The sequence below is a fragment of the Nicotiana sylvestris genome, chromosome 11, assembly GCF_000393655.2.
Source record: "Nicotiana sylvestris chromosome 11, ASM39365v2, whole genome shotgun sequence".
In the NCBI taxonomy this organism is placed as follows: Eukaryota; Viridiplantae; Streptophyta; class Magnoliopsida; order Solanales; family Solanaceae; genus Nicotiana; species Nicotiana sylvestris.
The window spans coordinates 109025195-109030963 of NC_091067.1; positions in this window are offsets into that span (position 1 = coordinate 109025195).

The following is a 5769-nucleotide window of genomic DNA, read 5'->3' on the forward strand; positions in this document are numbered from 1 at the left end:
TACTTCTGTAAATTTTGGTTTTTCTTCCGCAATTTAGGCTTACCTAGTCGTAGAGATTAGGTGCCGTCACGATGGTTTACGGAGGGCGAACCGGGGTCATGATAAGTACAAAGGGAAAACTAGCGTGCCCATACTGCAATAAAGAAACTCACTCAATTAGGTTATAAAATTGTAAAAAATAGTGCTATATGGGTCATAGACACTTTCTTCCTCTTAATCACAAATGGAGAAATGATAAAGCATCATTTGATGGCACTAAGGAGCAAAGATTACCACCAAAACAGTTATCTGGTGATGATATACTTGATCAAGTGGCTTATTTAGATAGGTTACAACTAACAAAAGATCCAAAGAAGAGGATTAAAATATCACATGAGAGTAGGGGTGATAATTGGAATAAGAAAAGTATTTCCTTTGATCTCGCATATTGGAAAACACTTTTTTACGACATAACTTAGATGTAATGCACATTGAGAAAACTATATGTGATAATATTTTGGGGACAATCTTAAATATCAAAGGAAAAAGCGAAGACACCATAAACACTCCGTTGGATTTGCAAGCAATGAACATTAGGAAAGAATTGCATCCAATAAAAATTGGGGATACATATGACTTACCAATGACATGTTACACATTATCTCCTGAAGAGAAGCACATGTTTTTCAGTTTCTTGAAGAACTTAAAGGTCCCAGATGGATTTTCATCAAATATTTCCCAATGTGTCAACCTTAAAGATCGCAAAATTTTAGGTTTAAAAAGTCATGATTGCCATGTTCTTCTACAACATTTACTCCCACTTGCTCTACGGGGCTTGCTATGCAAATCTGTATGTGAATAGCTTATTGAGTTGTCTTTGTTTTTCAATGTATTTGGATCGAAATGTTTAAGTGTGGATGAATTAGAGCATATAGATGCCCAAATCCCAATAACTGAGTGCAAGCTAGAAAAAATCTTCCCTCCTACATTTTATGATATCATGGAGCACTTGCTAATTCATTTAGCTCATGAAGCTAAGATTGCTGGACTTTCACAATATCGATGGATGTATCCAATGAAGCAATATATTTACTTTATGAAACCATTTATTCGTAATAGGGCTTGCGCAGAAGGTTCTATTGCAGAGGGATATTTAGCAACTGAATGTATGACCTTATGTTTATGATATATACATACAATGGAAACAAAGTTTAATCTCCTTGAACGAAATTATGAGGGTGGTATTATAGAATCAGATGGAGGTTTAACAATTTTTTGTAATCCCTGAGAGCTTTTGTGACGACCCGGCCGGCCGTTTTAAGAATTTACGCCCCGATCCCCTATTAGCTGCCTTCCCCGTATTTGTTTCTGCTATTGTGAGTTGTTGGGAGAGTTTATTTGGAGTTTCGGAGAGTTTTGGGACACTTAGTCCCTAAATGGGAGTTTAAGTTTTGAAAATTTGACCGTAGTCGGAGCAGCATGAAGATGGCCTCAGAATGGAATTCCGATGGTTCTGTTAGCTCCGTTGGTTGATTTTGGGTTTAGGGACGTGTTTGGATAGTGTTTTGGAAGTCCGTAGCTAATTTAGGCTTGAAGTGTCGAAAATTGAATTTTTGAAGTTTCCGGTTCGATAGTGAGATTTTGATCCGAGGGTCGGAATGGAATTTCGGAAAATAAGGTAGCTCTGTAGTGTTGAATGCTAATTGGTTGATTTGATATTGTTTGAGGTGTTGTGGAGATTTGTATAAGTTTGGACAGTGGTATATAACTTGTCTGTGTTTTTGGTTGAGGTCCGGGGGCCACAGGATGATTTTGGGTGGTTAACAGGAAGTTTGGAGTTGAGAGTTTGCAGCTGAAGTTTCAAATATGCTGTCATAACCGCAACCGCGGCTTGGGGACTGCAGGTGCGAGACTGTAGAAGCGGTTTGAGGCAAAAAGGCAATTGACCGCAGATGCGGTCAGGGCACCATAGAAGCGACACCGCATCTGCGGTAAAGTAGTCGCAGGTGCGGAGGTTCCCCTTTAATGAAATGTCGCAAAAGCGACAGAGTCTTTGTAGAAGCGAGACCGCAGTTGCGGTTTCACTGGTCAAAAAAGGGGCAGAATCGAGGGTTTAGTTCAAAACATGGAAAAATCAAATTGGAGATTAGGAGAGGGCGATTTTGGGAGAAATTTGAAGAGGGAATCATTGGGTAACAATTCCTTAACCCTTTCTAGTTGTATTCGATTAATCTATTGTTAGTTTTGTTATTTAATTTCGGATTGGAGGTGAAAATTTGGGAAAAATTGGAAGAAAGTTCTTAGACCTAGAATTTGAATTTTGATTGGGAATTTGACCTTAGATTTGGATAATTTTGATATAAATGAACTCGTGAGAGTATGAGGATTCTGAAAATGTAAATTTTACCCGATTCCGAGACGTGGGCCCGAGGGAAATTTTGGTCATTTTAACTAATTTTGTGTTTTAGCCTAGAATTTATTTTATAGAATCAGTTACTTGAAGTGTTATTTACATTATGTAATTGAATTGAATAGATTTGTGCCATTTGGAGTCAAGTACTCGTGGCAAGAACGTAGTTTCGGGTTGATTTTGAGCCGGTTTGAGTTAAGTGGCTTGCCTAACCTTGTGTGAGGAACCTTCCCTTTAGGATTTGGTATTATTGATAATTGAAATGCCTTGTATGTGAGGTGACGAGTGCGTACTTGTGCTAATTGTTGAAAATCTGGTTTTTTATTATGTAATTACATTATGTTTCTTTTTCATGTTTATACTACTTGCAATCTAAGCCTGTTGTTAGCCTAGGAAAGCATGTCTAATTGACTTAATTACCTTACTTGCTCAAACTAATTTATTTGCATTACTTGCAGCATGCTAGGTTAGAAATACCTATTTACCTTAGTATGGAACTTGAATTGAACTGTGCATTCTTCTTGTTGTCGATATGTGTTTACTTTGGGACTACGGGACGATATCCTGGGAGATTCCCCTGTATGTTTTCTTTGGGACTACGGAACGGTATTTCAGGAGATCCCTCTATACATTTACATTGGAATTACGGGACTGCACCCGGTAGATTCCCCCTGTACTGAGTATTTACATTTGGGACTACGAATCAACATTTTGGGAGATCCCCTCGCATTATGAGTTGGACTACGGGAGGGTATCCCGGGAGATCCACTGGACAATTACATTTGGGACTACAGGACGGTATCTTGGGTGATCCCTGTTTGTTATCTTTGTGCTGAGCTGTATTTCTTTCTGTGTTTACTTTGCCTCTATAGTAGTTGTTGTCCTTTATATAATGTGTTACTTTTACTGTTGTACTTACGCATACTGCTTTGTTCTACACTGTTGAACCTTATATTTTATTTAACCTTGTAGGGACCTGACCTTCCTCGTCACTATCCAACCGAGGTTAGGCTTGACACTTACTAAGTACCACTATGGTGTACTCATGCTCTTTCTGCGCATGTTTTTCATGTGCAGACCCAGGTACCTCCATTCAGACTCATCACGCTTGAGACGAGGCGCTTGTAGATACGCTAAGTTATATATGCCGCGTCCACAGACCGAAGAGTCCCTTTCTACTATGCTTTTTATATTAGCCCTTATGTACTTTTGTTTCTTTGTTAGATATTCTGGAGTTAGATGCTTGTAGACATTCAAAGGCTTGTGATCATGAGATTCCGAGTTTTGGGAAATGTTATTTATTCGAAAGTTGTTATTGTGTATGCCGAGCAGCATTTCAAACACCGTTTTACTTCATTATTTCAGTTTTTAATTATTTCTTCCGCAATTGTTGTTTATATTCTGCATTGTTAGGCTTACCTAGTCGTAGAGGCTAGGTGCCGTCACGATGGTTCATGGAGGGCAAACCGGGGTCTTGACAAGTTGGTATCAGAGCTCTAGGTTCGTAAGAGTCATGAATCATAAGCCGATTTATTAGAGTTTTGCAGATTAGTACGAAGACGTCTGTACTTATCTACGAGAGGCTATGTAACTGTTAAGAAAATTCCATTTCATTTGATTTCCTTGTCGTGCGAGATTTTGGCATCATAATTCTAAACTTCTGCATTCTATTCTCTCACATATGGTGAGGACATATGCTACCAGGAATGATCAGGCATTCGCGCCTCCCTACTATAGCCGTTAGAGGCCGGGGCCGGGGTAGAGGTCAAGGATGCGCAGTGGTGCAGTCAGAGCACCCTTGCGAGCTACCGCCGAGGTACCACTAATAGTTCCAGCCGAAGTCTAGGCACTTGATACGCCTATTGCTACTACTACTCTAGCTCTTCAGGGGACTCTTGCGCAGTTCATGAGCATGTACACCACTTTGGCTCAGGTAGGGTTGCTTCCCTTTGCTGTAGCCAAATCTCAAGCCGGGGGAGGAGCACAGACTCCCGCCGCCCGCACTCCTGAGCAGAGATTGCATGTTGAGCAGGTCCCAAAGATTATTCTTGTACTGCATGCAGTCCCAGGTCATCCCGAGGATAGGGAAGCGACTTCCGAGGATGAGCAGTGGATACTTGACAGGTTCAAGAAGTATGATCCTCCTGTATTCAGTGGGTTAGCCTCAGATGATGCCTTAGGATTTCTGGAAGAGTATCACCGCATCCTCCGCACTATGGGTATATCAGGATCGAGTGGGGTTTCTTTCACTACTTTCTAGCTTCGAGGAGCTGCCTATTAGTGGTGGCGCACTTATGAGTTAGACAGTTTGGATGAGGCTGCTTTGCTGACTTGGACTTAGTTTTCAAATATGTTCCTGAGAGAGTTTGTTCCTTAGAGCCTCAGGGACGCATGACGTGCAGAGTTTGAGCATTTGCGCCTGGGTACTATGACTATCTCGGAGTATGCTGTCCGTTACACTAGCTTGGCTAGACATGCCCCAGACTTGGTTTCCACTGTTCTTGAGAGGGTTCGCCAATTTATTGAGGGGCTTATTCCCAGTATCAGGTTTAGCATGGCTCATGAGTTGGAGATGGATATTTCTTATCAGCAGGTGGTGAGCATTACTAAGAGGATTGGGGATATGCATGCTAGGGAGAGAGAGGAGAGGGAGGCCAAGAGGTCTTGAGAGTTGGGCCATTATTCTGGTGCCCGTGTCCCAGCTGCAGGTCGTTATGGTAGGGATTATATGAGTTGCCCCGTTCATTCATATCTTCCAGCAGCTAGTGGTATTCCAGCTCCTCCTAGGCCCAGGAGCCTTATTATGCACCTTCGGTATCTAGTGCGCCTCCTGCACGGGGTGCTTTAAGTGGTCAATTCAGCAGACCTGGCCCGAGCTAGTCACAGCCACCACGTCCTCCCAAAGTTTGTTTTGAGTGTGGTGATACATGCCATATGGTGAAAGATTGCTCCAGACTTAGAAGGGGTGCATATGCACAGACTTGTCAGCCACAACATGCCCCACAGAGTTTTTAGGCTATGGTTACAGCTCCAGTTGCTACCCACCTGCTCAGCCAGCTAGAGGTGGAGGTCGGGGAGGTAGAGGTCGTCCTAGAAGGGGATGCCAGGACCGATACTATGCCCTTCCTACCCGTACTGAGGCTGTTGCCACTAATTCTGTCATCACAAGTATTATACTGGTTTGTCATAGAGATGCATCGGTTCTATTCAATCTAGGCTCTACCTACTCTTATGTGTCTTCTTATTTTGCTTCATATTTGGGTGTACCTCGGGATTCTTTGAGTTCCCTTGTTTATGTTTCTACTTCTATGGGAGATTCTCTTGTTGTGGACCGCATTTATCGGCCGTGTTTGGTTGCTATTAGTGGTTTTGAGACTAGA